At 39.0% G+C, this 12,670-nt stretch overlaps 1 protein-coding gene across 4 annotated transcripts in view; it reads right to left on the bottom strand.

Moving 5' to 3' along the window:
• TNC (tenascin C) overlaps positions 1 to 6,992 on the bottom strand; it is a 65,331-nt gene extending 58,339 nt beyond the window's left edge. For all 4 annotated transcript variants that reach the window (XM_062011299.1, XM_062011300.1, XM_062011301.1 and 1 more), the window contains exon 1: positions 6,823 to 6,992. The gene's annotated coding sequence lies outside the window, so the exon portion shown is untranslated. The remainder of the gene's footprint in view (positions 1 to 6,822) is intronic.
• Positions 6,993 to 12,670: the final 5,678 nt, after the last annotated feature.

Raw genomic sequence — 12,670 nt, 5'->3', positions numbered from 1 at the left:
ATAGGACTTGCACTTTTCTTACATCCAGGGTGATGTTTATGTATATACACAAAACCAAACACAGTTTAAAGGTTCCTACACACATTCTAAGTAGCATAAATAATACAAAAGAGAGTGATGCCACAGCCTGTGTTTATTCAGGATTAATTCACTTTTCTTATGGATGAGACTTCATCCACTTGAATAGTGCCAGTGGGACCATTGATAACATGGAAATGTAAACACACAAATCAAGGGGGATCCCAACCAAAGTAAAGTAAATTAATTCTGTGACAAAAATGATCTGGAACTGACATGGCCTTACAATACAAAGAGCACAGGGCTTCTGAGAACACAGATGGTGCAGTGACACCGAGTTCACAGAGATGCAAAAGCCTGGGCACCATGTCCAGCAATGGGAAAAGCATGGACAGGTACACATGGCTGGCTGGTAGTGAACTATATTTCCTTGCTTATGACAACAAACCTGTCAAACTCAACTGTACCACTACTAAGGCAACTAAACAGTGTACAAAATAACATCCTGAGAATGAAAAGTAAGGTAGTAACCACTTTAATGCATTTCAGAATGGAAATCTCTAGGTCCTACATTCTTTCCATCAAACCTGGAACTGCAGTATTTATAGTGCTGGGTCACTGTGATTGACTTGCTAACCTGTAAAGTGTCTAAGTCTACATCATAATTAATGCTTGGCAGTGGAAATATAAAATCCCTGGCTTGTAGATGGTATATCCTCCTATAAACACTTCACTTGGCCACCAAACTGGAAAATAGATAGGACATTCATAAGGAGTGTTCACCATGGGAAATCCCAGCATTTTTTCCTGGCAACTATTTACATTGCCAAAACACTTCAATAAGAAAAATTATCTGAGATTTTTCCCTTAATAAGCATCCTGTTCTCATTTGACTTGTAGTCCACAGTGCACAGCACTCATTCTGAGTCAGACTTGAATTACTGTAGCACAAGCAATGCAGAAGGGAAGTATAAGCCACAGGTAAAGGAAAAATATGCATTACCCCGTGTCTCACTAAGAGGAATGGATTGCCTATACATCACAAGCTACCTTTTTATCTTTCTTGGCTTAGACCTTTGTCACAGAGCACAGAGAAATTATTTAGGATGATTCAGCATATCCCAAAGATATGTGCTTCCTAAAAGAACCAGTAAAGACAAAGAGCCAGTGCAAACTGAACACTGAGCTCCTTTTGAAAGTTTAACAAACTGACTTCTGACAAAATGAGATCATACTGGGCCAAGAAAGGAGAAAGCTGCTAAGCTCTTGTACTGAAGTGTACAACACATACTGATAGTGAATCTTTCCTGTCCGAATAAAGGCTTTTCATCAAACCAAAGAGGCAGAAAACCACAGTCACAAGAGTGCTCAGCTCACAGTTTGGCTCTCAAACCTCCTAATGCTACATCCTGTCTGTGAGATGAGACCAAAATTGATTGACAAAATCTGTCTGTTGCCAGTTCTTTTAATTTCTTGGGAATGAAAAGTGAACTTCTTTCTTGGAAATAAATCTTTTTAAAATCCCTTTCCAGTAGCAGTTCCTTAATAGTGGAAATAACTGTTTAGTCTGTTCTGATGGGCTTTGTGCTGCCAGAATGGTGTAAAAAGGCATAAACGTAAAGAGAAATCAAGGCGTTTTAGAGATATATTATGGTTAGTATTGTAATCCTGTAAGAAAATCAGCATTTGTAATTTTAGGTTTATGGGCTTATCATGTTGTGATACCTCTTGGGATAAAGCACAGACAAATGCTGAAGTACTTAGGTGAAGTAAAAGCAGTACAGTGGAATTTCCCCAGGCACCCTATTTCAGACTCCTTTGAGTCTCTGGGCCAGTATCTAGACACATATAGTCAGTGGTGCAGCCTGGCTTGGGGAAGAGGCTGACTGCTACAATAGACCTTTGTTGTGCCTGTGATTCAAGCAATTATTTTTAAAATCTGTATTAAAGATTTCTGTTCTACCTCTCTGTACTCTCTATTCAGTTACTGAAAAGAATATGTTTTCTAAGCATGAAACAATATCATTTTTCTCCAGAGTTTGGAAACTGAGCACTTGTATGAATTGAAGAAAGCTTCCTTTCTCTTCCCTGTGTGGTTCTGGTTATGGGGAAAGAGCTTTCTGTGTGAGTAATCTTTCTAAGTAGGAAGCAGAGATCCCCTATTGCTAGGGAAGAATAGACCTCCAGTAGGCTAATATGTGATGGATGACTGAATGCAAACTTGGCAACGTTACTTTCTACTACCCAAAGAATACAAAATGCCACAGACTATTCGTACACAGGGACTCTCTAGTTGGAAGTTCTGAAAACTTGGCAATATCCCACTTTGGTTTAATTGAAACTACAGTAACAGGACAATTAAGAATGTGAATTTGGAGAAATTTCTTGCTACAAGATCAACTCAGGATGAATTTGTCTTTGATGACTGACTCATGCATAAGCCAAAACTCACAGAAAGTTATTTTCATTGACTCCACAACTGAGCAGCAAAATCTCACATTTGTTTATGAGGGGTACTTCATGAGATATAATGTATATTAAACATTCTTTAAAGTTTACATCTAGAGATACTCAACAAAGCTATAGAGGGTTTCTGTTTTATCAGCAAAAGGATATGCAGTATACAGCAGAGTGAGAGAGAAATGAGGCAAATGAGACATTAAGACTGTGTCTCCTTATAAGGGCATGTATGTCATTCCAGTCAATGTTTAAAAGAGACACTGAGTTATTGAAGCTTTATCCTTCTAGCAGAAGGATTCCTATTATATTCCTTCTTTCAATGCTTGAACACTTTCTGATGGATCAAGAGACATCTCTTGTCAGGCAGAATCCCATCCTGACTCCTCTCCAGTCTGCCCATTCTACACAGTTTGGTTACATCATACATTGAAAAGATTTCACTAGCTGGAAAAATGCCCAGTTTTTAACTTTTCCCACATGTGGAAGGCATTTAACTTCAGCTTAGATTGGACAGAGGATCAAATGCATGAGTGGACAGTAAGCATTGAGTTAGGGGATGTTTCACACTTGTATAGACCCCAGAGCTCAGTGGAAACTGAGACGGCTCAAGATCGTCTATCGGGGTTGTTCATTTGCCTTCTTTCCAGTAGTCCTGTTCCTCAAAGAACTATCTTCTTCCTTCTTTTTTCTATTTGTTATACAATGAACTGTTTTGAACAGCTAATAATAGCAATTGTAAGTTCTTTGTGGCAGAGAGCATCACTCATTATGTCTATTCACCCATTCGAATACGAGGCCCTAAAATGCAACAACATCATCAACGTCTAATAAACTCCTAAACAAAACCAATTAGAAGCTATAGGCAGCATGTCAGCTTTGATATCAGGCATTTTAATGACTTAAATTACATCTTATGAGCTGATACATGATTTGTACATAACCTTTATTTTTCAGCTCTTGAGCTCAAGTTCTGATGCTTCCTGTCCAAAACTTACTAGTTACTAGTCCTACAATTGCTTGTACTAGTTTTACACATTTCTGAGCCTGAGTGATGATAAAATGTTGAATCATTAACTTAATTAACTCTCTCTCTCTTTCTTAGCTTCCTACTTTGGTAACAATGATTTTTCTGCAGTATTACATGAGTAACTTCTTTAAAATTTGGTATGGGTAGCTATTACATTGTACAGTCATTTCAGACCTCTGTAGTTTATAACCACTGGTTTTAACGAGATCAGCCTTTGAGATGGGTGTGCTAAATTTACACCAGAAATGAAGTCTGAGAAAGTACATGTTGGTAAATCAGAGCACTCTTTTAAAGCCCAATATCTCAAACTGACATGGTTCAAAACAAATACCTTCTTATTATTAGAAAGCTGAATTTTCTAACTTTCTAGTGATATAAATCACGTATTTCTAAGCCTAGAGCTTTATGAGACACTGGACCTTAAAACTGTCAATGGCCCTTGAGCTTAGTAGGCTGTGATGGCACGTGTCCAAACACGAATATATCAAGTCACAGTCTTCAAATTAGAGTAATTTTTAACCACTCTGAATTTCTCATGTTTCAATATATGCCACATGGATAGAAGTATAGCTGATAATGGAGCAGACACCACCCTCTGCATTTACGCTTACTCCAAATGCTACATTCAACACAGATAAATACCAGAGTTCACTAATGGAAACAGCCAACTGAACGAACACTGTTTCTCCATTTAAAGATTTAACAATACAGGACATCCATTTAACCCAGATAGCTATTATACAGTCCAGTACACTTCACTGCCATTTAGCACCACTCTGAAGCTCTGAACACACCCTACAAAGCCAGATGGACAGATGTACTGCTGTGTTATATGAGGAACATGGCAGAGAACTGCACAAGTAGGTCTAGTATAGCAAATGGTTTCACCAGAGGACATGAAAGGGTTAAAGCTCCGGCTCCAAAGCAACATCTCTGTTTCAAATATACACTTGCTTCTCAGTTCTGCTTCATTCTTGAGAAGGATGAAAAAGTCTCAAGCACAGAGTCTGCCATCTAATCTAATTTTTTTTTATCAGAAAGTGAAACAATACTCAAGAAAAAGCTTTGACAGCCTCTTTAGAGCAAGTGAGAACATCTGACATGACTAATCTTTGGCTTTTTCTTAGATATTTTATTAAAAAAGTAGTCATATGAAAAATAAGCCACCTGATCTGAACTTCAGACACCTTCAGAAATGCTATTATAGCAACATGATAGTTAAGTTTAAGTGAATACCAAGAAGAAATGATCCAATCTTAAACAATTGGGATCAAAAAAACCTCCAGCTAACATAGTTGGCTTGTAATTTTGTAAGGCATTTTTTAGCATGAGTTGAGGGATATACTCAGTAAGTTCTAACACCATTATTTCAACCAGAGAATTGGATCTGGTTGGTTCTCTTTTCACATGCCTATCACCACAATGTACCTGAGTGACATTTCTTCAGCAGAATATCATCTTCTTCTCCAAATGACATTCTAATCTGCACGCTTTTCAGCAGATCCTTTGGCTCTTCTACAGCTTTGGAAACACTAATAAAGTAACTATAGTTATGGGATTAAGGACTGGAACTTGCAAAGAATTCTCTCTGGGCTGAATGGAGACAGGATAAAACTAATGAGCAAAAAATATGAGAAACAAATAGCAGTTTGCTGAGGATAGTGAGTTTAGCCACAGTGGGGGCCAACAGTGCCATGTACAGCATCCCTCACTCTTTTACAGCTGCTATTGCCCTGCTCAGTTCAGATGTGCATCCTTTCCTGAGCCCTGGTGTGGAGATGTAGCAGCTGCAAAAGGGATGCACTGGGAAAACCCTGAGACCTCTTCCAAGTACTTCCAAAATTCACTGTCAAGGAATGTGAACTGCAGAAAGATCGATTCTCTTCTTTTGGCTAAACACTTTATCAGACATTTGCTCCTGAATTCCCAACAGTAGTAAGAAAAAACCCCTAAAGACATCATAACACTGCCTGGAAGTCTTCTTAGCATTCAAAGGACCATCCCTAGCCCCTACTGTCCAGCTCATTCTTGGACTATAGCACACTTATGATTTCACAGTTTTAAAAGGCAAATGCACAACCCCAGCAAAATAAAACAAACTCCACATATAACATGTATCAGAAAGTGTGTGATATTCATTCCAATTATGTAATACAATTTTTTAAATCAATAAACTAAGAGAGAGACAATAAGTTTGACAACAGCTTTACAATAAGGCTTTTATCCAGTTTGGGTGAACTTTGTTATTTGGGGGTTCTTTTCAAAAAGAAAATATTGATACATAACTTTATTATGCCTTTGAATTTTATAATCTCTCCACTAGGCAAGAGGACATGTCACCATCATTTAAACCTGATTGTGGTATGATAAAGACTTTTCAGAAGTTTAGAATTAATTGCCAAAAATTTTAGCTCCTAGTAGCCAGAGAGCAGATCAGACAGGGAAAACTGCAAAGGTGATGCAACACAAAGTTTTGAGCAAGTTGGATTAACTCATAACTGAAGCTAAGTGCAATCCCCTTCTCCCAGTCAGCTTCTCAATTTTAAGCCAATTTGAGTTTAACTGGTAAGTGCAGACACAGTCATGCAGAAAATCTCAGTGCACAAGGGAGCAAGTAGTTAAGACAGACTGTAAAGCAAGTGTCTACAGTTTTCCATGATGATGGAGAATTTCACCCTTCCATTCCCTGGAACCCACCCACTGAAGTGCTGGTAATAAGATACCAGTTGAATCTTTCTTTGTCTTTCGCTCCCCACCGCAGACTAAGGTTACTGTACTTCTGAAAGAAACTGGAGCCCAGTGGGGGCGGGGAGAAAGGTGACAAAGGCTTCAGTGCAAATAAGTGTGCAGACAGCAAATTAAAAAGGGAAAGGGGCTGACTCTTTTCAAGTCACACACAATAGTTTAGGAAGAGGAGTTACCTGGGAGGTTTAAGACTTTCAAGTCTGGTACACGAGGTGAGGATGAGGGAAACATTTCTATCACTTCAGTAGCTAAGAGGGAATACCAAATCTGGTTTTCTACCCTTGCTGTCAATTAGGTTTTTGTCTCTTTCTGTATATGTCCAACAATCAACCAAGTCATCCTTCATTCATTCATTGGATCAGATTGATGTCACTGAGGCATTTCTTACATTATTACTACTCTAGACAATAAAGACAAACTGAAGATAGACATGCCCCTATTCAAATATATTCCCTAATAAGATCCTGGACTATTCAGACTGATATGAAAGTCATGACAAAAGACAATGTTATTGTAAACTTGGGTGGAAAAAGGGCTTCTGATTTTTTAATTCAGGAAGGAAGCAAACTTACCTTACAGTCTATGACAGAGCTTAGATCCCTCTGTGAGCAGTCTCCATGAAATAAATAGGATGTTGAAGTCAGCTATCGGCTTCTGACTTTGTTGCTGTCCTGTCAAAACTCAGAGAAGTTGCAGTGTCTAATTTTGCGAGTGAGTGTGTGAAAGAGAAACGTTTGACAGTAAGGCAGACTGGTCAGATCAGCCAGATTCTGCTGGGTTTATATAGCTGAGCTGCAAATCCTGATCCTTGGCTCATTCCACTGTAATAGGATGCCTGAAGGCATTTTTTTTTTTCAGTTTTGCTTTAAAGGAACAGCCTCTCTCTTTGGCTCAGCTTCTGAAAGACACACACACACACTCACATACACACACTGTCATACATAGGCACACACACAAAAAAAGAATTTGCATGCAATTTATGGCTAAAGAAGGAAACCCCTGAACCATTAAAAAAGAAAGTCAGCTCAGGGCAAATGACTCAGAAAGCTGAATATTTTCCTTACAGCATCAGCAGAGTATATTATTGGGAGATTTAATCCCCTCATCCCCATCATTTTAACATTGTGAAAGAGTAGAAAAGTGAAATAAAAAATCATAAGCAGGGTTTCTATTCCAGAAAGTCCTACAGAACATAAGGGGTCTAGTGTGCAGTTACTGTAGATCAACCCCACTCCACAGGAATCAACTGAAAGATTCAGATTTACACTAACTGAGGATCTGACAAATCCTCATACTTTCAAGCTTGTGATCAGCTTTGTGTCCTTTTGCACTCCTGTCCTTTCCAGAGCCATGGGGAGAAGAGTGGAGAGATCCAGAGGAAAATCTAATGAGCAGAGTCCTAGCCTCATTCCTTGGAGGAAGAAAGAAAAAAGAAGAGATAAATCCTGAAGAGAATGACACAGGAGGGATTCCCTTTCTTCTCAGATCTGATAAAAGAGATTAAGTGGCTGTGTGCATGTGTAAAGATAATTCAACCACTGTCCTGAGGCTTAAGGTTTCTCAGTCACTGCATTCTCTCTGCTTGCCATCTCAGAGCTATCAGTAACACACAGAGCCTATCTGGGACCTTCTCAATGTTGTTATCTCTGACTACTCTTGAACCTTAGGCTTGTGAGAGAAACTAAAGATCACATTTAAAGGACTCTAACATTGCTTGATACTAAAAAACTGCCTCTGCCTTTACCTATATCCCAGCTCACTGTTGGCTCCTCTTTCTTGGTGGGTTTCTTTTTCTTTTAGTTGAGGTGCATGGTGGCATAGAGGGAGAGAGGAAGATTAATCTTTACCTTTTAGGTCTATATTCTAGGATAAAGGATGAAATCACTCTTCTGTTTGATGATTTATAAAGCAAGACTTATCCAAACACTTCTGAAGACAATGGAAACACAAACCACTAGTCAAGGATTTCAAGGGGCCATGGAACAGCCCAGTAGGAGAGTCATGGGATCCTACTCAGGAACAGAGGTGTTCATAAGGATAAAAAACAATTGCCTGGATCTTTCTGATTATGTTTCTTTCTGAATGTATCTCCTCTCAGCTGGCCATTTTCCATGGACTCACACATCACTTTATGTATTTTCTCCTTTTTGCTGCTTTAGAAACACAGCACTGCTAGGAAGATTTGAGCAATTCTACACATTTAGGAAAGGATGGGAGAATTCCTGTTCCTGAAATTCTGAATCACTGTTTTAGAATCATTATTTTTGGAGACCATAAAAAGTAGAGTTCTTTTGTTCATAGAACTTCTTAAATGTTCTGTGCTGTGCTTTTCATACATAACATCAACCCCATACATATATTCTCTTGTGTCTATGCCGAACTGTCTTCCTCAACACATAGTAGAAATTTTAGTCATTTCCAAATAGATGCAGATAAAAAAACCCCTAAAACACCAAAAAACCTCACAGGAGTTTTTACAAATTATTTTCCCAACAAACACATCACTTCTCCAACCAATTACATAAGCATTTAATAAAGAATGAGATCAAACATTTCAGTAAAATCAGTGCATCTATATCAGCAATTTATGAACATCCATTTAGAATTTCTCTCTTAATTTTTGGATGTGCTGTGTTTCATATAGTCATTCCCTAAGAGAAAAAGTGAGGCTCTATTAGAGAGGGCCAGAAGTGTTGATTAATCACAGCAAAGGACTCAGATCCTCTTTGATTGCTGATTTCTTAAAAGTGAATTGTGTTCTGGACATCAGTAATCTCAAAGAGATGGAGTTATTGTATACAACCACTAGTAAATCTCCAATTTTTGTCTAGAATTCTTCTCAGAATAATCTGATGATGGTCCTGATACCAGCCTATATTAGCTCTCCCCCAATTATACAGTCCTGTGAAAGTCAATTAAAAAGTGTAGTCAAGGCTAAAAACTGATTGTCAGAAGTAACACAATTTTTCTGATAAAATCTGCTGGGGACTCAGAAGAAGATGGTTCCCTGTACAGTGAACCATTCACTCTCTCTGATGCCAGTAGTCCTTTCACATACATTTGCAAACACCAAGAAGGCCAGTGGCATCCTGGGATGCATCAAGAAGAGTGTGGGCAGCAGGTCAAAGGAGGTTCTTCTCCCCCTCTACTCTGCCCTGGTGAGGCCTCATTTGGAGTCCTGTGTCCAGTTCTGGGCTCCTCAGCTCAAGAGGGACGGGGAACTGCTGGAGAGAGGCCAGTGCAGGGACACCAAGATGATCAGGGGACTGGAGCATCTTTCATACAAGGAAAGGCTGCGGGAACTGGGGCTGTTTAGTCTGGAGAAGATGAGACTAAGGGGAGATCTTATTAATATTTACAAATATCTAAATGATGGGTGTCAGGAGGTTGGGGCAGTACTTTTTTTCTATTGTACCTAGCAACAGGACAAGGGGTAATGGGATGGAACTGGAACACAAAAAGTTCCAGTTAAATATAAAAAAACCCCTTACTTTACTGTTTCAGTGAGGGAGCCCTGGCCCAGGCTGCCCAGAGAGGGTGTGGAGTCTCCTTCCTTGGAGGTCTTCAAGACCCACCTGGACGTGTTCCTGTGTGACCTGATCTAGGTGGGACCTGCTTCTGCAGAGAAGTTGGACTAGATGATCTCTAAAGGTCCCTTCCAACCCTACCATTCTATGATTCTATGACTGTCTGCACTCATGAGTCTAAACTCTAGTTAAAGCTTGTGTATGAATTGTGGAAAGAAACTTGCAGGATTTGGTTTTGAAGTGTTTACCAATACTGGTTCTTCTGCCAACAACTGTTGAACAAAATCTTAAACAAAACTTTTATCCAAATATTTCTCCATCCAGTTACCTGACTTCAAAGATATCTGTCATACGAGTTATAGGTAAGTGTTCAAACCTGTTCTTGCTTTATCTTTTTGGGCTCACCCATTCTTAATCATATTCTGTTGCAAACACAACAATATGCTGAGTCAGAAACAAATGATAACGTGAAATAACAGGGAAAATAAAGCTATTTTTTAGTCAGAAAAATAGCTTTAGGGTATGATCTCTAAGAAACGGGACTAAAACTGAATTCTGTGGCTGTTTTATCCTCTTTCATGAGATAAATATTGATAGCAATTGAAAAGTATGCAGTACTTTTGTAATTACATATGCATGACCTTGATTTGTTTACAACTGTAGTCAAATACAGGTCAGTTGAGTAATATTCTTACAATCTTGCTAAAACTTTGGTTCTTGGGCCACCATGTTATCTACTGCTTCTCACTTGATTTTGTACTAATTTGCACCAAACCATTGTCCCAGTGCATTTGCTGCTTCTTACTTGACAGTCATTTGCAAACACACTGATTTCTATGAGAGCATTTGTTATTTAGAATCACTCAAGGCATACAAGAAGACACTTTAACTTGTTTCCCCAGAAAATATATAAATATCTATACTATTGCTTTAGATATCTGCTATTTTCAGCAATTCATGTTGTCTCTACACTAATAGTCTCCCTTCCTTGATGTGATTACTCTCCAGCAGAATAAGGACTTTCAAGCACTGCAGACTTTTTGCTAGTAGTTTTTACTACTTATACTTAGACAAGAATACTAGTTTATACCTAATTCAGGAGAAGTCTGACCTGAATTGCTCAATACAGAAACCGAAAGTACAAGTTTGCAACTGCTATACAGATCAGCACTGCTGAGAAGTTCAGTGGAATTAACTGCACACGTAAAGACAGTGAAGTTGAGGACCCATAATATCCATTCAATTATTCAATATCACATGTCATTCTAAATTGCACAAACATACTTGCCAATTTAGGAATTTGGAAGAGATGATCTCTAAAAAGGAAATCTCCTCTATTATTAGAATTTAGTATTATTATTATCAGGACATTTCCCATGGCATACATCCATTCTCTAAATGAAGGAATAAGAAGCAGCTCTTTGAGAGCAGATCCATGGTCTTGTGTACTACCTTTACACAGGAAGACAGTTATGACATATCAATTTAGCTTTTCTTCACCTGTTTTTTTTTAAGAGCCAAGTATATCTTGACAGTATTTTTCATGACCTGGAAAGACTACAGTTTGGTGACAAACAAGATGCAATTGGTCACAGATTAGCAAACAGTGATATTTAACCTCTCCATCCAGCTTTTGAGGATGAGCAGCAGATAGAGAAAATCAGGAATCTGACTGATGGAGAACCAATCATTTGCTTTGTAATTCATAGCCTCTGCAATCAGCTGAGGAGATGAAATGGTCACTGAAACAATAGAGACATAAGCCAGACAAATAAGTTGTTTGACCTGCACAGCATTTATACCCACCAGCCAAGTGTTTCAGTGTGGGAGTTGGAACTAATTTGTTCATTTTCATGGAAGAACAATTTTGGATGTTGAAGCTCAGATTAAAGAACAATATCCCAGAGCAGAGGCGATGGGGGCTGGTAGGCACCTTACATGCATATCCTTAAAATGTCATTCTGGCCTCCTTGAGCACTAATAAAGAGGTTTTACAGCTACATTTGCCTAATTATTACCTCACTTCTTGATAATGTAAAGGGAAACATGGCCAAGGAAAAGCTGATTTGTGAGAATTTCCACTTGACTCCCCAGCTCCAATCTTGATGATTTCTAGTAAAAAGTGCTAATTAGTGTCCCACTCTCCCCTGTTGTGGTTTTCTTTTTCTCAGAATTGCCCCCTGACCAGGCATATCAGATTCAAGATGTCAAAGACTGGCAAGGACCAGCTGCATGATTAATCCCACATCACTCACAAGAGTCCTTGGAAATGTCCTGCCTGATCTAGCACCAGTTTGCACCCAGGCATGAGGAGAGAGGAGGCCAACTCCCAGTGCTGCCCACTTCACCCAAGATGAAACAATGGGAAAAGGAGAGGTGATGCTGGCTCTTGTCAGAGCTGGTTCTGTTTCTATAGCAGTGAGGGGAAGATGAGCTCTTTCTGCTCTTTCCTTGGGTATCGCTTAACACACTGCACTGTGTCACTAGTGAGGTCACACCATAAAAGTAGACAAAAGGAGCAGAGAGAGGCCTTCTTCCCTTGCTTTTTTTTCCCCAGCATTTCCGGTAGGAGCCCGTACACCTCTTCTCATATCCTGCACTTGGCTTCTTCTGGGACCAAAGGAAAACCTCAGAGCAGATGGGATTTAGCTTACTTACATTCTCTATAGCTAACTCAGATTTTATTAAACACAGCTGTAATCCCAGACTTCTTCAGATGGGTTACCTCACTTCTGACGTTGCTTTTGTGTCTTTAGAAATCCAGGCTTAGCAATAAAAAATTCCAAGTTTCTAATTAAGCCCTGACCAATTCTTCACATCTTTAATAGGGCAGTGCAGTCTACTTGAGGCTGAGATTAGAGTCCATCAGATATCAGAGCAGAAGCAGAATAAA

The sequence above is a fragment of the Colius striatus genome, chromosome 19 (assembly GCF_028858725.1).
Source record: "Colius striatus isolate bColStr4 chromosome 19, bColStr4.1.hap1, whole genome shotgun sequence".
NCBI classification, from domain to species: Eukaryota; Metazoa; Chordata; class Aves; order Coliiformes; family Coliidae; genus Colius; species Colius striatus.
Note: the sequence above shows the minus strand (reverse complement) of the source record. Positions and strands in the feature narration are given on the sequence as shown.